A 25,650-nucleotide genomic window follows, 5' to 3' on the forward strand; every position below is an offset into this window, starting at 1 on the left:
GATTTTTTTTCTGGCAGGATATCTTATAATGAGAATATCTTTTGGTCAAGGACTCCAGAAAGACTAAAGCTAAGGTTAAAGTTTTAAGTAACAGCTAACATAAAATATAGACTTTTCCTCCAATGATTTCTACACTGGGAAAAAAGGAAACCCTTTATATAACTTGAAAGACATTATTGAAGGAAAATGCTGCCCTCTCAGTGGGTGATAGATTATGGAACTCATTATTTCCAAGTTTAATATGTGAATATAATTAAGAAGCCCTAATGAAATTATTGAGAGAAGTAGATGATTTGGGATGAATCCCAAAACTTCTAAATTGGTAATATGAAGGATGACCTATAGGTTATAACAGGTAAAACTGTCAGCTGAAGACTTCCAGGGAAGACCACTGGTCTTATGCCTCAAGGAATTTTTAAAAATGATAACTTTGTGGCTTGTGATGCCTCCATGCTTCTAAGTGTAAGTGGGAAATGAGACTGCGAAGTAGTAGAATGCTTATAATTATTTCAGCATTTTTGAAGAAGTAGCAAATATGGTTTGATTGTCTACTCAAGTGCGTCAAACATTAACATTTTGAGATCTTGATAGATTTTCTGTACTTTATAATGATAGTTTATGTTAATGAAGTTTCTGGAGGAAGTAAGCCCATCTGATCTTGATTCTGTGCAGCTTATAGTGACTCCATATAGTCCTTTGATAGAAGCATATTTTTAATACAAATATTTCTAAAAATTTATTGGTTTCTTGCTTTGCTTCAGCAACTTTTAGATTTTGGATACCAATGCTCTCAGTGCTGTAGATAAGTTTTGATGGCTGGTCAGGAATGTAATAATCTTAAAGACAGCTGGACACAGTAAGAAGAGTAATGACTGAACTCAAGCAGTTTTGGCTAAAATCTGGCTTTGTTAATATCTGTATTGGATAAGAGAAACAGAACCAATAGGGTCGGTAGGTCTGTCTATCTATCTACCTATCTATCTATCTATCTATCTATCTATCTATCTATCTATCATCTATCATCATCTAACTTCATTTATCACCTATCATCATCTATCTGTATTATCTACCTACCTACCTACCTATCATCTATCTATCTACCTTCTATCCATCCATCAATTTATCTATTGAGATTTATTGTGAGGAATTGGCTCATGATCTGCTATCTACAAGCAAGAGACTCAGGAAAGCTGGTGGTATAATTCTAGTCTGGGTCCAAAAGCCTGTGAATCAAGGGAGTTGATTGTGTACATCCTAGTCCAAGGGCAGGAGAAGACAGATGGCCCAGCTCAAGTACGCAGGCAGGAAGCAGGCAAATTCTTCTTTCCTTAAATTTTTGTTCTATTCAAACCCCCAGTGGATTGGATGAGATGCACACCCACATTGGGAAGGGGTATTTATTGAGTCCACCCAATCAGATGCTAATTTCATGGGGAATCATCCTTACAGAAACACCCAGAAATAATGTTGAATCTAGGCACCCGTGACCCAGTCATGTTAACACTCAAAATTAATTATCACAGAATTTGAGTGACTTTGGGAAAATTACTATTTCTTTGTACCTCAATTTCCTCAATGCTGAAATAATAATTACTTTGTTACATTATGAGGATCAGAGACAGTCTATTCAAAATGCCTTACATAAGGTAGGAAATTTATTTCCTTTCAATAGGTTTTTGTGAGAAGGGATCAGGCAATGAAAATATTTTCATTCAAAACAGCACATGATTATTATAGAAAATTTAGGACTCACAGATGAACACAAAGGAGAAAATATCCCTATTCCCCACAATCTCAACACAGTTAATCTTTTGGTGGGTAATATTTTTGCATTTATTTATATTTCAGTGTATATTCATATAAATCTTTTAGTAGTTAAATTTTCTTCTAGTGCATCGGTTTTAAGGATTGTATAGTATTTTGCTGTATGGTGTACACTGTATGGATATAATTTATTTAATCCTTTATCATGTATATGTATGTTTTGCTATTAGAAACATCTTTGTGTATACATTTTTTGCATATGTATAGTTATTTACTTAGGATAAATTCCTAGAAATAGAATCACTGGGTCAATTAATTGTATACCTTTTAAAGGTTTTTGATATGACTTACTTACTTATCAAATATTGTATCAGTAGACATTCTCAACAGGAATGTATGGGAGTGCTCATTTTTTCTTACTTTAAATCTCTGGGAGGCAAAATTGGCATGTTATTTGCACGCAAAACTTTGTGAGATTAAACTAAAATATCAATTAAACTAAAATATCAACTGTTTATTGATATTTTATATTGCATTTTTTTCTTTTTGAATATCTTTTATGTACCTTTTATTTTTTAAAAAAATTTTAACGAGACTTTCTTTAGAGTCATTTTAAGTTCACAGCAAAGTTGAGTGGCAGTTACAGAGATTTCCCATATATCCCTGCTCCATACAGGCCTATCTTCCCCCATTATCAACATCGCCTACCTGAGTAGTACCTTTGTTATAATTGATGAACCTACATCGACACATTATATTCACCCAAAGTCCATAGCTTAATTTAGGCTTCACTCTTGGTTTTGTATAATGACATATATCCATTATTATAATATCATACAGAGTATTTTCACTGCCCTTTAAATCCTCCATGCTCTGCCTATTTATCCTTCTCTGACCCCTGGCAACCACTGATCTTTTTACTGTCTCCACACATTTGCCTTTTTTCACAATATCATATAATGGGAATCATATAGTATACAGCCTTTTCAGATTGTTTTCTTGCGTTTAGTAATATGTATTTACAATTTCTTCCTGTCTTTTGATGGCTTCATAGATCACTTCTTTTTAGTGATGACTAATATTCTATTGCCTGGATGTCCCACAGTTTATTTATCTGTTCACCTACTGAAGGATATCGTGGTAGCTTCCAAGTTTTGGCAATCATGAATAAAGCTACTATAAGCATCTTTGTGCATATTTTTGTGTGGAAATGAGTTTTAAACTCCTTTGAGTAAATACCAAGGAATGTGATTGCTAGATGGCATGGTAAGAGTGTATTCAGTTTTATAAGAAACTGCCAAACTCTCCTCCAAAGGGCTATACAATTTTGCATTTCCACCAGCAATGTATGAGAGTTTCTGTGCTCTGCATCTTCACCAGCATTTGATGATGTCAATGTTCTGGATTTTAGCCCCCTTTATAGGCGTGTAGTCAGTCATCTCTCATTGTGGTTTTAATTTGCGTTTTCCTAGTGATATCTGATGATATCTTTCATGTTCATTTGCCATTTATATATCTCCTTCGATGTGTTTGTTAGGTCTTTGGCTCATTTTTAATTGGTTTGTTTATTTTCTTGTTGAGTTTTAAGAGATCCTTGCATATTTTGAATAAAAGTACTTTATCGAATGTATCCTTTGCAAATGTTTCTCCCAGTCCATGGTTTATCTTCTAATTCTCTTGACATTGTCTTTTTTATTTTATTTTATTTTTTTGTGGTGACATTGGTTAATGAAATCCTGTAAGTTTCAGCTGAACATTTAAACGGTAAGGCATATATATATATTTACATTATGTGTTCACCTCCCATTGTTAGATTTTTTTCTGTCACCACATATTTGACCCCTTTTACCTCATCTTCTTCTCCCCTCCCTCCTTCCCCTTGGTAACCACTAGTCTATTTGTCCATGTCCATAAGTCTCTGTTTGCTGTTTGTTTGTCCTATTCATTTGTTGCTTTTAAGTTTATATCCCACATATAAGCGATATGTGATTTTCAACTTTTTCTGTCTGGCTTATTTCTCTTAGTGAGATTATCTTGAGGTCCATCCATGTTGTCACAAATAGCAGTATTTCATCTCTTCTTATGGCTGAGTAATATTCCATTGTATATATGCACCACAGCTTCTTTATTCAATCATCTATCATAGAATACTTCAGTTGCTTTCATGTTCTGACTACCGTGAATAATGCTGCTGTGAACATCGGTGTGCAAATATCTTTTCAGATATTTGACATTGTCTTTTGTAGAGTATAAGTTTTTAATTTTAATGAAGTCCAACTTAACAATTATTTTTTCCATCATTCATGCTTTTGGTATTATATCTAAAAAGTCATTACGATAACCAAGGGCATCTAGGTTTTATCCTTTGTTATCTTCTGGGAGTTTTATAATTTTCATTTTACATTTAAGTTTATGAACCATTTTAAGTTAATTTTTGTGAAGGATATAAAGTCTGTATCTAGATTCATTTATCTCTATGTGGGTGTCCAGTTATCCCAGCACCATTTGTTGAAGAGACTATCTTTGCTTCATTGTATTGCCTTTGCACCTTGGTCAAATATTAGTTGGCTATATTTGTGGGTATCTATATCTTGGCTCTCTGTTCTGTTCTATTAATCTATATGTTTGTTTATTTATTTTTTGCCAATGCCGTATCTTAATTACTATAGCTTTATAATAAATCTTGAGGTCAAGTAACATCAATCTTCCAGCATTGATAGTCTCCTTTAATATTGTCTTGGCAATTCTGGGTCTTTTGCTTTTCTATATAAATTTTAGAATCAGTTTATTAATATCCAAAGAACCCCTTTCTGGGATTTTGATTGAGATTACATTGAATCTATAGGTCAGGTTGAGAAGAACTAACCTCTTGACAATAATGAGTGCTCCTATCCATAAAAATCCTTTATTTTTCTGATGGCACATTTATATTTTTTTGTTTTAATTTTTAACATAACTTCTCGTATTTTAGAAATATTGACCTTTTTGTGGCATTTTTTTCCTCACACTCGTCCTCTCCCCATTATTAATTGAGTTTTTGATTTTATGAAGTTTTACATTGGTTTTAAGCCAGATCTTTCTTTTTCTTTTAAATTAATTAATTAATTAATTTTTTATATTGAGTTTATTGGGGTGACATTGGTTAATACATTATCATTTGACATCTGTATATTCTGTTTACCACCCAAAGTCCAGTTTGCTTCAGCTACTATATATTTGATCAGATCTTTCTAATTTAAAAAAAAGTTTGTTTTTTCTTTAAAGACCTTTTACCTCCACGCATAGTTAAATAGTTGTATTTATTTTCTTCAAGTTTGGGAGTTAAAGGATGATTGGTCATGAGGTGGTCATTTCTTCAAATGTATGACTGAATTTGATTTGCTAATGTCATATCACAGCAAAGGAAGCCATCAGCAAAACAAAAAGACATCCTATGGAATGGGAGAAGATATTTGCCTATGATACATCTGACAAGGGGTTAATATCTAAAATTTGTAAAGAAGTCATACAACTCAAAAACAGAAACACTCAAACAATCCAATTAAAAAAAGGGGGAGAAGATCCGAATAAGTATTTCTCCAAAGAGGAAATACAAATAGTCAATAAACATATGAAAAGATGCTCAAGATCACTAATAATCAGATAAATGCAAATTAAAACCACAATAAAGTATCACCTCACACCTGTCAACTGGCTATCATCTATAAATTGAAAAACAGCAAGTGTTGGTGAAGATGTGGAGAAAAGGGAACCCTTGTACTCTGTTGGTGGGATTGCTAATTGGTATGGACACTATGGAAAATAGTCTATAGAGGTTCTTCAAACAATTACAAATAGAACTACCTTTGACCCTGCAATCGCACTTCTGGGTATCTATCCCAAACAAACAAACAAACAAACAAAACCTTGCACCAAAACACTAGTTCATAAAGATCTATGCATCCCTATGTTCATGGACGTGCTATTCATAATAGCAAAGATATGGAAGCAACCTAAGCACCCATCAACAGATGATTGTATAAAGAAGTTACGGTATATATAAACAATGGACTATTACTCAGCCATAAAAATAAAATCCTGCCATTTGCAATGACATGAAATGACCTAGATGATATTATGCTGAGTGAAATAAGTCAGAGAAAGAGAAATACCATGTGATTTACCTTACGTGTGGAATCTAAGGAAAAAAAAATGAACAAACTAAACAAAAACAGACAGATACAGAGAATAAACTGGTGATTGCCAGAGGGGAGGTAGGTTGGGGGCCTGTGTGAAAAAGGTAAAGGGGTAATGAAGCACAAATTAGTAGCTACAAAACAGCCACAGGGATGTAGAGTACGGCATAGTGAATATAGTCAATATTAATATAATAGCTGTGTGTAGTGCCAGAGTGGTGCTAGTGTAATTGGGGCAACCACTTTATAAAATAAATGTCTAACCATTGTACTGTATACCTGAAATTAATATAGAATAAAAATAAAAAGAAAAAAATATTCAGCACTCTGTATGGGACATAGTACTAGCAATAATAATATTACTATTATTGTCATTTAATAAACGTTTTTGAACTTAGATGATTTGTAGTAGTACTTCTTCATTGAGAATGGATGTTGGGATGGGGAGCAGAGAGTGGTTCTAAATTTCTGCTTGAGGCTAACACAGCCCAAGCTAGTTTTGCCTGTGTTTTACCTCAGTGTCTTGAGTGTAGTCCAAGATTCATGTCTCAGTCTCTGTAATGAACATCTTCACTGTTAGAGCCTCCAAAATTTTCCCGTCTTTCTTCCATTAGAATTAACCATTTCCTTCTTCACCCTGTACACTATACCTGACTGAACATGGGTATATTCTTATATTTAATAATGTTAACACTTTTTGAGGTCTTACCATATGCCAAATATGTGTGCCTTACCATGTTCTGTAATCTTCATAATAATCATCCAAGGTAGATACTATTATGTTTACTATTTTATAGCATATTACTGCATTTTGGTCTCCCCATTAGACCTCAAGATCATTTTATGGATCCTTATATTCCCAGAACTTGAATAGTATTAGGAATAGGATAAATTCTCTGTAATGGTTGATTTATGGCACTCTCCCCCCAAAAGTGCCTCATTCCTGTTTCCTGGAGATGTTGCATTCTTCTCTTAGCCCTTCTCTGCTTGCTCCATGCCTCATGGCACTTCCTTTGGCTCTTCACCCTCCTCAGCGGTCTTATGCTAGAGCTCTTGCTCCAGCCCAGCAAAGCCTCCACCAGGAGCTCACAGCCTGGTGGACTACAAGCTTTGTGAACAGGAGGGAGTGACAGCAGTAAGGAAGTTGTGTTTATGTCATCCAAGTTTTAGCTTTAAGTGTGCTTTACATCTATGCTTTTGCACCACTCTTTCATCTGCCTTGAAAATCCCTTCTTCCTTCAGATGTCAGCATTAGATGTTCCCCTCCTCTATCACCTCTGATCATGCTGCCTCTACCTTATCCATGTTAATGTCACAGCACTGACTACTCTCTACTGGGTCTGATCTTGCTGTACCTCTTTCGGTGAGCTCCCTGAGGTCAAGGACTGTGTTCTGAAGCCCTGAAACTCCAGTATACTACGATGTCTGGCACATGACCAGTGTTCTAAAAATATTCTAAATCAATAGAAACAAGTTTCTCATGTTGGTAGGTGCTGTTTATGGAGTGTTTTAGGAACAGTATGAATTAAACTAATGTTTGTCGGCTGATCTAGGAACCTAACTTACAGGTATAATGTGTTTCTAGGGGAAAGAATGCCAGCATGCTCTTGTTTATTTACAGCATTGTAATGTTCTGCTCTTACATTCTGAAGAATCCATTGTACTTCTCAGATTGACATAACTCTTGACTGAGTGGAAATCATATGCTCATGGGAGAGAATCTGGCTTCATTTGAATAGAAGATGTTGGAGCAGCACCAATAAATTTCAGAGTGAATACAATTTGTATGTGCAACAGCTTATTCCTGTAATTCAGAGCTTCCTGAGTAACTGAGAAGCTCCAAAGGTAGATTACATCCCTCAATCATTTCCGCACAGTGCTGAACTATTGCCAAGTTCTGACCCTTTAAATGTCTCATATAACACCCCGAGAGTTTGGAAAGCAACACTGATCAGCTTGCTAGTATCATTTCACAACATTAATAGCCTGTGATGCTTAAGTAGACGGAATATTGGGAATGTGCATTGGCTAATAGTCTCATGAAGAATACCCTAAATTATTTTTTCCTCCTGTGTAATATTTTTCATCAATGATGTGGCACTGGCGGGTTCAATTTAGTCAAAGTTTTCCAAGATCATTCTTGCTGAGGAATGAATCACTGGATTTTCTAGTGAATTATGGGAGGAACATATGTGCATTTTCAAGTTTATAGTGTATAATGCACTATGTTGTAAGACAAGTGCGATGTTTCAGTAGGTTAGTTTCTTTTCTAGCTCTCTGTAGTCTGTCTTCAACATGTATTTTGAGCCTCATTTCTTGTTCTCACTTTTATATTTTGCATTTCAGTAATGTAGCATTTGACATACCCCTAGAAGCATTATTGCATTGAAGAGTCTCAGGGTAGGCAATATGGTTGGAATAAAGGACTAGATCCTCACCTCGAAGTTTCATTTGTATAGCAAGCTCATTATTTATACATAGGAGGGGTGCTGCTCCCTGATAGTAACTCTAGCCTTCTGATAGCTTCAGGCAAGATCTTTAGAATCATCCTTGACTCGTTTTTTTCCTCACTCTATGTTTAATCGTTTAGCCATCTTGTTGATGCTGTTTCCAAATATGTCCATAATTACATCCCTTCTTTTCACCTTCATGGCTACCACTTGGGTCCAAGCCGCCATTATCTCTGGTTGAGATGTTATAATAAACCTTCTCATTGACCTCCCTACTTATTACATTGTTGCTTTTACAATCTATCTCCAACATATCTTTTAAGACTTGTTTCTTATTCTTACGCAGTCACCCACATGATCTCCGTTAAGACAGAATTCAGATCATGTCATTCATCTGCAGAAGCTCCTCTGATAGCTTCCCATTTTCACTCATAATAAAAGCCAAAGTCCTTACAATGGCCAGAAAGGTCCTCTACTATCAGAACTTCTGTTACCTATTAATATTTCTTACTTCCTTTGCTCACCCTGTTCCAACCACACTGGCCTCTTTGCTGTTCTTTGAGCATGCCGGAAATGTTTTTTTTGCATTTGCGTGTTCTTTCCCTTTATCTGGACTGTTTTTCATCTGGAGACCCACATGATACTTCTCCCCCTCTATCGCTGCTTTCAACATTTTGCTCATTTTACTTGCCCCGACTACTCCTTTTGACACATTATTTCCTCACATTTCTAGAAACTATTCTCTTGGCTTCTGTACACCGCCTCCTCTTGGAATTATTTGTACCTGTTTTACCATTCGCTTTGATCTCTTTCATGGGCTGCTTTTCCTTTGTCTGCCCCTTAACTTCAAGGTATCCATTTCTAAATCTCTGTAATTCTTGTCACCAAATATTTATTTTCTCTGAGGGTTTAAATTACCACTTCTATGTTCATTACATTGCCAAGTTCTGACCCTTTAAATGTCTCATATAACACCCCAAGAGTTTGGAAAGCAACCCTGATCAACTTGCTAGTATCATTTCACAACATTAATAGCCTGTGATGCTTAAGTAGATGGAATATTGGGAATGTGCATTGGCTAATAGTCTCATGAAGAATACCCTAAATTATATACCCTAAATCTTTCTTCAGCTCAGTTCTCTTAAGATTCAGATGCATAGTTCCTGCAGTTTGCTGAACATTTCATCTAGATGTCTTGTGGGCACCTCAAAATCAACATATTAAAAAGGAGTTCATCTTCTTCATTAAATAGGCTCTTTTATCCAGGTTCTTTATATCAGTTGGTGGTACCATGTAGATATCCGAGTTAAAAGTTATTCTTGGTTGGGGTTCCATAGTGTAGTGGTTAGCACGTCTGCTTTACACACAGAAGGTCCTGGGTTCATGCCCCAGTGGAGCCACGGTCCATAGTCTATGGTCGTGACACCCCGAACAAGCCCGATGTCTGATCTTGGAACTTAAGCAGAGTCGGGCCTGGTTAGTACTTGGATTGGAGACCACCTAGGAAGACCAGGTGCTGTAGGCAAAAATAATAATAGTTAAAAAAAATGTTATTCTTTGTCCCTTTATTCCTCATAGTCAGTTAAATGTCTAATTATCAGTTTCTGCTGACTATACCTCTTAAATAATTCTCAGATTTTTTTCTCCCTCTTAAACACTATAATGGGTTGAATGGTAGTCTCCAAAAGTATATTCACATCCAAATCCCTGGAACTTTTGAATGTTACCTTATATGGAAAAAGAGTCTTTGTATATATAATTAAGTTAAGAATCTTGAGATGAGATTATCCTGGATTATCCAGATGGACCCCAAATCCAAAGACAAGTGTTCTTATAAAAGAAGGGCAGAGGGAGAATTGTGGCAGAAGAGAAGACAGAGACACACAGAGGAGAAACCCATGTGAAGGTAAAGACAGAGGCAGAGATTGGAGTGATATGGCCTCAAGCCAAAGCAGCTGAGAAGTGCTGACAGCTACAAAAAGCTGGAAGAGGCACAAGGAAGGATTCTCTTCTAGAGCCTCCAAAGATCTTGATATTGAACTTTGGCTTCCAGAAATGTGAGACTGTGGGGGAATACATTTCTGTTGTTCTTAGTCATCCAGTACATGGTAATTTGTTATAGCAGCCACAGGCAACGAATATACTACCTTTGCTGGTTCAGATCTTTGTCTTTGACTTGGGTTAGTGTGATAGCTTCCTCATGGTCTGTCTCCAGGCTTAGCTGTCTTCAGTCGTATTTTCCACTGTACAGTCAAAGTAATTATATTTAAAACTCAATTTGCCTTATCCTTTCCATGTTTAAATCTCTCTAATTCCCCTACACCTAGCACAGCTTCTCTCTTCTGCAGCTTCAATGCTTGTTTAGCCTGGACCTCTGGGTCTCATTATTATTATTATTATTGTTATTATTATTATAATTATTATTATTTTAACTTTATTAATCTTGCAAACTCTCATACTGGGATCCATCCAGCCATCCATTTTTTTTTTCTGTGTCTAAATTTAAGCTATTGGAAAAATCCATATAATTGTGTGGATTTTTGTCTCTATAAATTTGTGGTACTTGCTTTTCTTGAGAGAAACTTCAAGGGTATCATGATAAAATTCCTCAGCTATCTGTTCTCATTCTCATCAAATTATATAGCTTTATCTCAGCTTCCTATCAGCTTCTGAGGAATACCTAGCCCTTCATTCTTTCTGTGGTGATTTTTTTCCTATCCCTTTAAAAAATTGTATCCAGGGTTCAATTTGTTATTTCCTCTGTGATTATAATTTTAGCCTTTTTTATGGGCTCCTTCTCTAGTTCTGCTAAATATTCTGATATCTTCTTTGTTTTTAAAAAAATCAAATCCTTAGCACTGATAAAGTGATAACAGTTTTTTAGGGATAAACCAAGCCATCTTAAAAAACAAAACAGTGACCCTTCAATCAGGGCTTTTAAAAGAGCTCTGATCTTTTCTTTTCTTTTCTCTTCTATTTTATCTGAGATAGAAAATAGACAAGTTAAAGAAACTTACTAAGTGCTGGCCAATGTTACCAGGATTTGCTGAAAAGTTTTCTTCTCCTGTGGCTAGAAGGAAGGGTAAATTACATTGTTTTCTGCAATAACTCCCTGCCTTGCAGTCCTGACTTAATCAGCACTTGCCCTACTTGATTGCCAGCCACTATCTACTGAGTTTGTCTGAACTGGTCAAAGAATGTGTACTTTCATCATGATCATACATGCCATTGAAAAATTTTTCTATTTTTATCTTTAATAATTTGTATATAAAAAAATCCCAGAATATTCATGACCGATAAAACCCAGAGGTTCTTGTTTAAGCATTTGCTATTTTTGTTTTTTAAAAAACCAAACGACAAACTGACGACTCTTCTTTGTCTTGGATTGAATCCCTGTGGTACGTGAATTGCTGCCACTAATTCATCCAGTGGTTACCACCTATAGTTTTGAGGTGTGTGTCTTTGCTCACAGAGAGCGGGGACCTGGAGAGGGAGATGCCTAACTCAAGAAAAAGCAGAAAGTAGTGTCCAATCCTTATCTTCTTTTAGGAGTTTATATTTGAATTTTTAATTGAGGAAAACCAATTGAAACTAAATTATTACATAATTCTAATTTTCCCTTCACTATCCTATTTTCGAGATATTTGTGTCACTTTCTTGATTGCCTGTCACTCATGGGAAGTTTAAAGCTGTATATTCTATAAAAACCTGATTCAGTTTTTAAAATATATGTTTTTTTCTATGGATGAGTATGGTTGGTAGAATAATGGTACCTCCAAAATATTCATGTCCTAATCCAGGAACCCTAAATATATTACCTTACATGGCAAAAGATATTTTGCAAATGTAATTAAGTTGAGATTTTGATAGAGGGAAATTATCTTGCATTATCTAGGTGGGCCCAATGTAATCACAAGGGTTCTCATAAGAGGAAGGCAGGAAGGTCAAAGTGAAAGAGAGAGAGAAGGAGCTGAGTGATGGAAGCAGAGGCCAGAGTAATGCCTGCTGGAAAGGGCGATGAACCAAAGAATGTGGGTAGCCTCTGAAAGCTGGAAAACAAAGAACAGTATATCCCCTAAAGCCTCATGAAGAAACACAGCCCTTCTGATACTTTGATTTTAGCCCTGTGTGACCCTTCTATAGACTTCTCCAGAACATCGAAATAGTAAATTTGTGATGTTTTAAGCCACTAAGTTTGTGGTAATTTGTTAAAATAGCAATAGGAAACAAAAACACTAGGCTTTTAGTGAAAAACACAGTATGATTTTTGTTTCTTTAATCTAGAACTTCATGCCAGGTTATTTCAGATCCCATCTAGGGAACACTGTCACTTTAAGAAACCATGATGAGCTCACCAAAGCAGCTGAGGACTTATTCACCCAGAAGCCACAGCAACTGACTCATTGTCTTATGATGGACTTTCTCTTAGACCTCTCGCCTCACTTTTTTTACTTTCCTCACTTTTTTTACTTCCCTCCATGTTCTTTGGCTACCTTGTTTCCAAGATTCTTGCCCTGACCTACATCTAGGGTTGTGAGTTACTTTCTTACAATGACTTAGTGAACATTGGAATTCTTAGCTTCTTTATATGCTTTAGAGTGTCAGTATATATTGATCCTTTCTGGCTTAAGCCTACTTGCCAATCTGATACATTGACTGGCTTTGTACATAAAGGCCCTAAAGTCTTCGTGGGATCAATCTAATCACCAGTTTGAACAGTGTTCAGATGCACAGGTTCATGTTTAGGTTTAGAGTTGTGCCAGAGCATTTGACTCTGCTAGTTCATTTGTTCATTCATTCATTAAACAGTAATTTATTTGTTGAACAATTATTCTGTGCTAAGAACTGGAATAGAGACTACTGATGGATAGACGATTAAGAGATAGTTCACATCCTCAAGGAGTTTGTATCCTAGTGTGGAAAACCAACAATGAAAGAGAAAATTATTAAACAACGTAAGGGAAAAAACAAAAATATGCATAGGCTGTCACAGATCCCAGAGAGAAGAGGCTTTGCTGAGACTGGAGAAGATTCCTGCAAGGAGGAGATGTGTTAGCAGAAAATTAAAAAGAAGGAGTAGAAGTTTTCCAGACAATGACAGAGAAGTGTGTATGGAGAAAGGTGTGGGTATAAGAGAACTGCACAGTAATGAGTTCAGACTAAGAAAGGACAAATTGAATTAAGGGAGTGTACAAGGAACTACAGGCAGTTGAAAATTATTGGTGTATTGAGTATTAAGCAGAGAGTTGGGGAGGAGAAGTTTGCATAGGTAGATGGGCCAGACCTTGAAGCACCTTGCATGCTTCGGACATGGAGCTTCAACCTCAGCATCTGGATGTTCATCTTTAGAGAGCACACAAATCGTTTGCTCAGTTCCTCAACTCTGTTCAAAACCTTGGGAATCAGTAGTGAATGAGATGGCAAAACTCCTTCCCTCTTGCAAGCCAAAGTAGCAAGGGGGAGAGATAATGTGGTAAACACAATGAGAGGTGATGGGGCAACTTGCAAGCCTGGGTAAGGATTCAAAAAAGTTTTCTCTGAAGATATGATTTCAGAGCTGAGCTTTGGTGATAGGGTTACCTAAGAGCTTGTTAAGAAGGGAGACCTCTAACCCCCAACCTCAGAGAGTTTAATTTGCTAGATCCGGGGTAGAGCCAAAGATGATAGGTGATCCCGATGCAAGTGGATTCAATGAAAGGCTCTTTTTTTTTTTTTTTTGCTTCTACTAAATGGATCTCAGATGTTGAACTTCTTTATAACCTGATCCAGAAGATACAAACCTCACTGAGATGTTGTAACTCACATAATACTTAAGTAAAAACATTATTGCAATAACTTATTGCTATTCTATCACATCTACATGTCTCCTGAATGATTCAGAGGGAAATTTTGGATGGGATATGGTTAGAAGGAGATTGGGAAGTTCCCTTCAAAAGGTCAGCTTCCATAGATGACTGAAGAGTGGGTGAAGCTTCCTTAACTCCTCCACTAGCACTATCAACATCCTGCCTCTGACCCCCACTACTTTCTGAGATAATGGGGCTCGACTGCTTAATCCTTAGGCAGAAAGTTGGGTTGAGGATATTTCCAATTCTTGTGTAGAATCAGCTTCTCTGTAAAATGTCCCAGATATTAAATGATAAGCAAATCATTTAGATCTTTTTATTACAGGATGCATGGTAGGATAGTAGAAATAGCATAAAATTCGAAGCCAGCCTTACCAGTGAATCTTTACCTACACTGTGCCAGTTACTGTCCTGAGTGCTCAGAAACCAATAAGTCCCTGTCCACGATCTCCAGAAGCTCACACTTGGGTAGAAGAGACAGATAATAACAATGTGGTAGTGAAATGAGCTTACAGGATACTATGGAAGAAGAGATAAGGTATTTAGCCAAACCCGGACAGAGGACTCTCAAAGAGGTAAGCACTTGGCTGGGTCTTAAAGATTGAGAAGAAATTAACTGGGAAAGCAAAGTGAGGTTAAAAGGCACATTTTACTTCTGTCATTTATACTCTGTGTTTCATTTTTGTGTGTGTGTCTTTCCACAGGATGTCTTTATGGTCTGTACATAGCAAGTTTGTGGTCTGATAGAATCATTGTTTTCATATCTTCATTAACTTCTTATTTGTTTGGAATGACAGATTGGATGACCTAAATTAGCAGTTTACTCAGAGTTTCCTAATGGATCATGTTCAAAGCTGAATACATTTATTTATAAGAGCCTGGTCCTTTGAGGTGATACCCAGTCACTTCAGTAGCTTTGAGGTTTCATTAGTAAACAGTTGGTTATTTTGGGATGCAGTATGGGCAGAATGGAAACCGTGCGATGACCTATTTATGGACCAATCGGTTAGAGGATGGTCAGATAGCCTTGCTCAGTTCCTAGAAAATCACAATCTCTCTCTTTCCCCCACTCCTTCTCCTTACACACCTTTATCCGTTTCTTTTTTTCTTTTGATGGTTAACATACTTAACAACCCCTTTGAGAAACTGATGAAAACCACGACTTTAAGATCAGACAAAAATGATTAATGTGAGAAGGTTCAGAGATTTTCCCACCACCTTCCTGTCTCACAAATAGAATCCTCAGGCTAAGTGAAGCAATTTTCTCTCTCTTTCCAAAGATTTCTTTTTGCAGAAGATAAGCTAAATTGATTTACCTAATAAAGTTCTTAAAAAGGGAAGAAGGGGTGAGGAGAAGAGAAAAGCTTCGGGCTGTGGGGGGTATTTGATGGGGGAGTATTTTTCCCTGGGAAAATTGAGGAGCAAGATCCTGGAATAACTGTAGAAAAGGAGTAAAGTACAGAAGAGCAAATATTTTAGTAAGTGCTTTTAGGCATTCTGTGTTTGAATCCCTTTGAATAGTATAGTGAAACATGGGGTTTCTTCATTATTTTTATTTATTTTTGTACTTTTTGGAGGAGACAGACTGTGAGACTAAATCACATTATGAGTACATATGCATCCTCATATGATTCTGTAGAGATGGCATTGGAGAAATTGAGGATCTCCTCCCAACCAAGACTATAGATAGACTCCAGATTAAGAATGTCTGTCTTGAGGTTTAATTACTGAAATTATCTTCTGACTTGCCTCCTTATCACTAATTTTCCTATTCTCTAATCTTTTCTGCATAGTATAGTAACACTGCTCTTAAAATATAAATTAGAATATGCCATTTCCTTGCTTAAATTCTTTTAATGACTTTCCTATTTGCATAAATTTTATAGGTTGAATTGTGTTCCCCAAAAATTCATATGTCGAAGTACCTCAAGTGTGACTTTATTTGGGAATAGGGTCTTTAAAGAAGTAATTAATTAAAATGAGGATATGAGGCTTTAATTCAGTATGACTAGTAACCTTATAAGAAGAGCAGATTAGGACACAGATAGAGAAGGAAGACCACGTAAAGACACATCTACAGGTCCAGGAGAGGAGACAGAGTCCTTGGAAAGAGGAAAGCCAGAAATATTTTTTGAGCAGTACTAGCGACTACCACAGCAAACCTCCAGGTACATAGGAAGAGACTACTATGAGTCTATGCTTTTTTTTTTTTTAACCACTGAACTCTGGGTAGCCTGTCTAGACTCTTAAGTTCTGGAAGTGCAGGGGCTGTGACTGTTTTGGTCAGTTTTATTCCTGTGCAGAATGTCTGACACATAGTAGGCAATTGTTAAACATTTATTGACTCAGTGAATGAATAAATAAGAGCGTTTATTAACTGATTACTATGTTTAGTGTTTTCCATTACCTCCTTTAATCTTTATGATATACTTCGAAGCATGTTGCATTATTTTACAGATGTGCAAGCTGAGGTTTGTCTGAGAAAATACCCTAAGTCTCAATAATCAGTGTATTCTCTTCATTTGGAGTGAAGAAGCAGGTGAGCTAATGTTTTGTCTCCTTCTACTCTTTTCATTGTGCTTTGAATCAGACATTTTGTAAGGAGTGGATATTATCCAGAATCCTTGCCACCCTTATTTTTAACTATTTGTGGATTCTTTACGTATATATTCTAAAAATGTTTTAAGCAATTTACTATTATTTACTGTTTGATTAAAAAAAAAACACCATTCTTTATCAAACATAGTTTTGCCTTTTTCTATATTGATAAGATTTGAACCAAGTCCTTTTCCAGAAGTCTGGCTTCCATTTGATTGGAAACATAATCCAGATTCTAAAACAAACACTAAAATGACTATTTCTTCTGTTACCAGAGGTCAGAATTGGAAGAAGGAGATGAGAGAAATACAACTTTCTGAAATCTTATTCACCATATCAGTTGTTGTTGAATGGGCTTTTCTTAGAGATTTTCAACTTGAAACTATCAATAAGAACTGGGTGAAATGACCCGAGGAAGGGAGATGGTAGAGGTCTAAACCCTTTGCCAGCCAAGCGTCCTAGCCCAGAACTTAAATGGGGCCAGTGTGCTGGAGTCCTCCAACCTTCAGTTTCTGGATAAAACACTTTCATATTCATTAGAAAGTATATTCAAGAGAGGGAGTCAAGCATTAACCAGATGCTTTGTGGTACCTGTTGGTTGGTTAGTTTTCTCTCTTGGATTAACTGAGAGTCAGAAGTCTGTTTGGCTGATGACTAGATTGGCAGTTACACCCGCCGCCGTTACCCACCCCACACACAGAGTTTGGTTTCATTATATTACTGAATTCCAAATGGTGCATCTACAACCTTGTCATTAGGTAGTTACTTCACCTTAGTACATCTTAAAGCTGAACAGAAAACAGTCTAGTTAAGACGAAAGTGATAAATACTTGTTCTTCTATTTGTGTTGCCCCAAAAGAACATAATTAAGAAATTATAAAATACACTCTTTGGAAATAAGTTGATCCAAACTGAACTACTGCCGAGAAGTTCAGTGTGGCAAGAAAATTTAGCTGAGCTGTCATTCTAAATGTCCTATTTGTTCTCAGGATTAGTTTTGGTTGTTGGTTTTCACCCTGAGGGTATCCTTAGAATTTTGCTCCTGATATGCACAAGCTAACTACCATTACTGTTTTGTGGACTGTTAGGGTGCATGCATCCTGTTGGTAGGGGATAATATTCTTTTAGTTTCTGACTTTATCTGGTTTTAGGGGTATTTGATTAGGCCAATAATTAGGTCATTACTTTTTGTGTTATAATGAATTACTTTCTTGTTTGCCTTTCCAATTTGATTAGGAGATCTTTGAGGGCAAGAATTATATCTTCTGCATTTCCCATTTAATTTTAGATTGTAACTTGCAATGCTACACTGCAGCTGGGACTCTGTCGCTAGATAACAATGCAATGGGTTTGAGGATTGACCTAGTTAAAGATAATGGGCTTAGCTAAAAGCAGCCTTTTTCCTGGTCCATGTGCCCCAGCCCCTCATCACACACTGCATAACTGGGCTTCGGGCAACTGACTCTTGGGCTTCTCTCAGGTGTGTTGGTGATATCTTGGCTTGCGGTGTCTTTATTTCCATGCTCTCTATAATTCTCTCCCTCCCTGACTGTTCCTAATCCACTATGCATGCTGAAAATATGCTTGAGGAATGAGGGAGGGTGTGGGTGCATGCCTCAGATACCTCTTGCCCTGGTTTTTCAAATTTCCGATCACAGTAGTTGCTTTGGATTTAAGCATTACCTAAGACCTAAGTGAAAATTCCTTACCTGAGAGAGACATCACTGTCTTTCATATCAACAGAAGGCAGGGCTTTTAAGAATGGTACAACTTGGAACAGAAACAGTTTGATAGGAGAAAGGAGAATGGGGGCTGGAAAGGTCCTTCCTCAGGATGGGATGCTAGTGGGGTCTCTGGGTGACCAGGGACTAGTATGAGGATGCTAAGCACTGGGAAAGTGTAAGATATTATCAAAAGAAGAAAAGTTGAAATGGAGAGGAGGGAGTTGCCAAAGATCAATAACTGACTTTCAGTTTTACTTTCAGGTTTTGCAAAGGGAGTTCCGTTTAACCTGCCTGTAGCAAAACTTGTATCCAATGAGGTCATGAATACAGTGAAAAGGGACTCACTGAATGCAAGGTTGATCTGTGGCCTAAGGGAGTCCCAATTGCCTAAATTACTTCCCATCTTAAGAACATGTGTAAAGTAGGATCAGGGTCATTCTGGAAATAATGAATCAAACAAAACCCAAAATACCCGCAATAGCTAATTGTTAGCTTGCAGGCACTCATAAACTAAAAGCTTATTTGCTTTACTGAGTGTGGAGCAGAATGATAAATAATAACGATGTCGTACACACAGTACTTCATAGTTTATAAAGCACCTTTATGTATGTCTTTTCAGTATTCCAATAAAGCAGGTAATTTAGTTGTTATTCCCCATTTACAGTTAGGGATGTTGAGATTTGAGGAAGATACTTGACTTGCACATGTTTATGTGACTGGTAAGAGGTGGAGGTTAAGACCAGAATGCAGGCCCTCTGGCTTGAGCACTTGGATCTCAATAAAATGGAGATCACGATGCCTACTTTATATGATTGTTTTCAGAATTAGAGACATTATATATATGGTGTGTATACTGTGCCTGGCACACAGATTGTGTTCAATATATAGTAGCTATTATTAATAATTAATAATAATTACTTGAAGTAAGCAGAGCTGCTGACCCTATGCTGAGGCAGTGGGAGGGCCATCCATACATTTTGTGGAGAACCCTAGAGTGCCTGCTAGAAACAGCCAGTTAACAGTCAAAAGGAGCCGTGTACTTCCATGAGCAACTTCTTTTTCTAAGAACACAGGAACCCAAGGAGCACAACATGGTCAAGACAACAATAGGCTTCACATTTTTGCAAGCTTTGTGAATATCTCTTAGCACTATAATCTGCTTCTGTCCCCACACTAAGCGATTATATAAGTATAGCCTCAGCGATAGCCAGGAAAACCTTAGTAAACACCAGATTTGATGAATAAAAGCCACACAATTTACATACTCCCTATCTGCTCAAAACTTTACAATTTTTATTTAAACAACTAACTTTACCAAGGTTGAAATCAAATGCAAGAAATAATTCTGGAAATCTTTAGGTCCATATGACCACACAAGAGAATGCCCTGGACAATTAAGCTTAAGTTGCTCTCCTGGAAAATGTGGGAGGCGAGCAGCCATCATGATCTTTATTTTATTGGTAATGAGATTGGAGAGGTTAATTTAGAGAGGTTCTAAGATTATGTCAGTTTAAACTTGGTCAGTTTCACTCTCGTAACCAAAATGTTAGTAATGGATGATTCTATAAAAGGAATTTTATTCTTGTACACCGTGGTCGATAAATTAAAGACCTTTCTTAGTGAACGTGCCTAATTATAAGACTTCTCTGAGCATGTTATTATTACTCAGGCCTTCTGCTCTAGGTATGATAGGTGTGTGTGGCTATACCTGGATCTTTTCTTTGGTGGAGGTTGCTATGTTGGGGGCAAGCAGAACAGCCCTAAGCAACTCTGAACTTTCGTGGGTCCCTTTGAGCATCCCATTTTGATTGACTGAGCTTTTCGTTTCCTGCATCACTGCTGGGTCACTGAATTGAATGGCTTCGTGTTTCTGCTAAAAGGTATATTTAAACCCAAAGAATTTATTTACCTTAGCAAACGCCCTTCAGGAGGGCATACTGGCTCTTTAAATTAGTGCCTTATTAGAGTTGTTTGCAATAACTACTAGCCTGCTCTCTTATATGAGTAATTTCTCTCAGGAAGTGACGAGAATCTTTGGGAACATCTGGTTCAATACACCATCAGCACAGCTGGTGAGGCAGCTGTGGTTGAGTATACTTGACCAGGAATTAGAAGACTGGGCTTGGGCCCCAGCTTAACCGGGCAATCAGATATATGACTTTGACAAGTTTACTGTCTTGTTAGTGTCTCAATTTCCTTAATTTGAATTTGCATATATAACCAACGTTTTAGCTTCTTGAACGATGGACCCCAAATATTCTAGTACTCTGGAATGACCCTTAAAAAAGTCTGCATAAAATGTCTTAATTCTCTAACCCATACACTGTGAGCATGTCGTTGCCAGTATTTTTATTTGAGTAATTTTCTCTTTTTTACAGGAGAGGATGGGAAAGCTTAGGTTCCTCCTCACATGGGTTACAATGAAGCCCACTTCTCTATTGCCCCTTTACAGAAAACTTCTAAAAACTATACCAGTACCAAACAGTTGTGTGTAGCAGATATATTTCATGAATATTTGAGGGTAATGGAGAGGGTGTGTGGTGTTGTTACATCCAAACATAGAGAAGTAAACAGCTTGAGATAGAATATTAGACATCATCATGTTCAAATTCTCTGGCCGGCTGCACCCACTGGTGTCTTCTCGGGGCTCTGCCACCAGCTCTGCAGCTCATGCCACTTCTCTCTCCCAGCTTCTTCCTTCTTTATCTCACAGTACAGTAGCTCAAATCTGTGTCTAACCCACCTTGCAAGGGACTACTAAAAATTTCTGTCAATTTATTATAAAGGTCGATTGAACTCTTCTTCGTTTAAACCTCTTTCTTTGAAATCTGTCCAAGGTGAGGATGGTGGGACTTACCTGTAATAACCAGAGACATTTGATAAGATGTTTTCCCCCAAAAGAAAAGGTCTAGCATAAGGACAAAAGCTTTTCGTTGTTGTTGTTGTTGGTTTGTTTTCATAGCAATTAGTTTACTCTGGGAATACGGTCACCTTCTTCTTCTCCCTACAGTTCATGCTCCATGCAGTAGGCACGGTGATAATTCTAAATACAAGTTAGATTGCGTCTCCTTGCCTTAAAACTTCACAGTTCAGAGTAAAATCCAAAGTTCCTATTGTGGCCTTCAGGACCCAAAATGCTGCTGCTCCAGGCTCCTTCTTGACCTCTGACCCGCCATGACCCTTCCCTCACTGCGCTCACCAGCCACAGTGGCGTCTTGAGACAAGCAAGGCTCCTTAACACCTCAGAGCCTTTGCGGTTCCCTCAGATAACCAGTCCACAGATTCCCCTCACTTCTTTCAAGCCTCTGATTAACTGTCTCAGAATCAGGGAGGCCTTCTGTGACTTCTTTGTAAAACTGTACCTCTGCTGTTCCTTTACTATACCAAGTTATTATTTAATTATTTGCACAATTAGAGTGTTGTTAGTGTTGTTTTCTGGGTTTGTGTTTTCTTTCCGCATCTCCTGTAACAGTGCCTTTTATGTAGTAAGCCCTTGATATATATATATATGGAATGAATGAATGAATGTACATAGTCAAGAGATATTTCTTGAGCACTTTTGTGTGTCGGAGCCCGTGATATCTACCTTTGCAGATTATTTTGTGAGAAATAGTTATGCAAAGATTATTCCTTAAGGGCAGTGTTCCCCAAATGTAAAGCATTGTTACTTCACATTCCTCATCTCCTCTTTTTATCCTCACTTCTAGGTACCAGAGAGGCCCATTGCTCCATATCAGGAATTAGTAAACTATTTCTGTAAAGGGCCAGATGGTAAATATTTTAGGTTTGTGAGCCATACTGTCTCTGTCTCAGCTACTCAACTTGGCTATTGCAGCACAAAAGCATCCATAAACAATAGGTATGGAATGAATGTGACTGTGTTCCAACAACATTTGGCTCATAGTTTGCTAATCCTTGCAGGAAAGAATAAAAGCTTTTTCACAAATCACCTCAAAATTCATTAGAACACACTGCAATACCTTTCTTATAGTAATTGACATTTTCGAGCATCCCGAGGGAGAAGTCTTCGTTTTACACAGACTAGCGACTAGAACAGTGGTCCCCTTTTATCTGCTATTTCGGTTACCCACTGTTAACTAAGGTCTGAAAATATGAAACGAAAAATTCCAGAAGTAAACAACTTATGTTTGAAAATGTGTACTGTTTTGGGTCCCTTGATGAAATCTTGTGCTGTCCAGCTCTGTTCCTCCTGGGACATGAATCATTCCTTTGTCCAGTGTGTTCATGCTGAACATGTTCCTTGTCTGTTAGTCACTTAGTGGCCTTTGCAGTTTGCCTGTTGTGGTATCACGGTGCTTAATAATGGTCCCAAAGCATAAGAGTAGTTATACTGGCAATTTGGTTGTGCCATAAAAGAAGTTTTAAAGTGTATGGCATACACTGGGGGTGAGGGTGGGGGGTTTAGAACGTATCCCCATGGATAAGGGTAGACTACTGTGTAGAATTTGAGGAATCAGCAGAGTGTCAGAGGGAAGATCACTTTGGGGAAAGGGAACTTTCCCGATCAACCTCAAACAATATTTACTATGTTCAAGTAAGTCCCATTCTATTCTTTTATAAGAGAATAGTCAATCTAAAGAGATTTAAAACAGAAAAAAATTGAGACAGTACCAAATCATTTTAACTTCCATTAACTGGTAAGAAAAGAAAGTGTTCTTTCATGATTAGGTTTTGATATGTTTACCAGTGAGGATCTGTGCCATCTGAGAGTTGTAGAACTTCATTTGCCAGGATTGTAGGAAGTGTGTATCTTCTAATATTAGGCTGGTGCTGGACAGTTTTATATCTCAGGTTCAAATTCTAAAACATCTGTTTTATGGTTTATATTTCATGGATGTATTTGCCAGAAAAAGCTTGCTTTGGTGAGCATACTTGATAACACTGCTGAATTTCTGAATCTACAGACTGGCTCAAACCTTTGTGGTCACAGGAGAAATTGTATTAATTTTTAGGTTATAGGCAAGTTGCTATGTTCTAAATGTTCACTGCCTTATGCCAACACTGTTAATTTAAAACATACCGATATCTGGCAGGGCCAAGACAAATTTTTGGCTACTTAATATGTATGTGTATATGTGTAGTGTTTCTTTTATTTAAAAAATACTGAGGAGTAAAAGAACTGATGAGTCAAAGTATTTCACAAAACTGAGTTTCCACATGTAGATTACAGAGAAAATGTGCCTCATTAGTAAGATGCTATTGTATTTTGGTAACCAAAATTAAAAACATATTTAGGAAATGTTCCATTGCTTTTGCAGGATTCAGTCTGGACTATGTGTTACTATTTAGTTTTTTCTTTTTAGTTTTTATTCTTTATGAGTGATAATCAGGTTTTTAAGATGATGTTTCTTGAAACTTTGAATGATATTATAATGCCACCATAGAGATATGGTTTCTTTGGTTTGATGCAAAATGGATTTTCTTATCACAAAGCCGAATGAAAACATATTCAGAAACACACGTATGGTAAGAAGCAGATAGACCAAAAACGCTGTGCCAGATAGAAATATTTATTTTGGAACATTATCCTGTTCAATCAAGGAAAATGGGGAAAGGTAGAGAGGGTATGTTAAGAAAGAAAATGACTTTCTTAGCTTAAATAATATTGGTAATGTTATTCCAAAGAGTCATAAAGCTATCTGTGAATCTGGGCTTTATTTTATTTTTATTCTTTTGGCTTGTATTAATTCCTTACCAAGAGACAAATATTTTCTATTTTATTGCCTGTGAGAAAAATTTCTATGTATAGCTGATGATAAGATTGCAAATATATACACTTCAAACAGGAGTTTATTCTTCATACAGATCAATCACCACATCTGAAATTATTTTCATTTCTTCCCCTTCCTTTTCCCTTCTTTGCCTTCTCCTCTCTTTCTCCTTCTCCTGGAATCTATTGTTAAAAATAGTAACATTAGAAAAAATATTTAGTTTTAAAATGAGATTTTGATAACTAGACAATTCATAAAATATACACATTAAGTGCAAAGTCAAGTAGTTCAGTTAACATGAACACAAGCCCTTCCTATTTCTAGAACAAGAAGTATTATGTAAAACCCTGGTTGTTTTTCCCTTTTACATCCCAACGATCTCTGTTATGTTAGTATTGGCAGATGGGTTTAATTTGAGTAATTTTTCACTTTGGACCACCTCATGCTTTTTCCTGGGAGCAAAAAATGAGTGATCTCACAGAAGGAACTGCATAAATGATACATTAGGGTCATTTAAAAACTAAGGTGGATATACTCACTTGATAACAAAATTAGAAAATAAGCAATAATTAAACATTATCAGAAACCCTACCAAAACTTTTCTGTATCTATGAATATTCTGGTAAGAATGAAATCTGATATTTTGACTAATATATTAGCTGGAATTTAAATTTAAGGTAGGGTTTTTTTTTTTTTTAAGCCAAGTCTAACCTTTCAAATTATACATTTATTTTTTATTTATTTTTATTCTTTCTATTAAGCCAACATTGATTAATGAAATCTAGTAAGTTTCAGATATACAACTTAGCAGTAAGGCGTATATATATTTACATTGTGCATTCATCTCCCATAGTTAGATTTTTTTCTGTCACCACATATTTGGCCTCTTTTATCCCATCTACCTCCCCTCTCTCCTCCTCCCTTTTGGTAACCACTAGTCTATAACCACTAGTCCATGTCTATGAGTCTCTGTTTGTCCTGTTCGTTTGTTGCTTTTAGGTTTATATCCACATATAAGTCATATCATGTGGTTTTCAACTTTTTCTGTCTGGCTTATTCCCCTTAGCATGATTATCTCAAGGTCCATACATGTTGTCTCAAATGGCAGTATTTCACCTCTTCTTATGTCTGAGTAATACTCCATTGTATATGTATGTACAACAGGTTCTTTAGTCAGTCATCTAGCGTAGGACACTTTGGTTGCTTACCTGTCCTGGCTGCTGTGAATAATGCTGCTATGAACATTGATGTGCAAATATCTTTCCAGTATGGGTTTTCAAGTCTTTGGAGTGAATACCCAGTAGAGGGATTGCTGGATCATATGGTAGATCAATTCTTTGTTTTTTGAAGAATCTCCATAT

General features: G+C 36.8%; 1 long non-coding RNA gene across 1 annotated transcript in view; it reads left to right on the plus strand.

Annotated features, from left to right (window-relative positions):
- Positions 1 to 25,650, plus strand: part of LOC118613373 — a 63,527-nt gene that overhangs the window by 20,333 nt on the left and 17,544 nt on the right. The window contains exon 2 of the long non-coding RNA XR_004955440.1: positions 16,693 to 16,774. This is a non-coding gene — a long non-coding RNA (uncharacterized LOC118613373). The remainder of the gene's footprint in view (positions 1 to 16,692; positions 16,775 to 25,650) is intronic.

This window comes from Rousettus aegyptiacus, unplaced genomic scaffold (genome assembly GCF_014176215.1).
Source record: "Rousettus aegyptiacus isolate mRouAeg1 unplaced genomic scaffold, mRouAeg1.p scaffold_m13_p_1, whole genome shotgun sequence".
Lineage (NCBI taxonomy): Eukaryota > Metazoa > Chordata > Mammalia > Chiroptera > Pteropodidae > Rousettus > Rousettus aegyptiacus.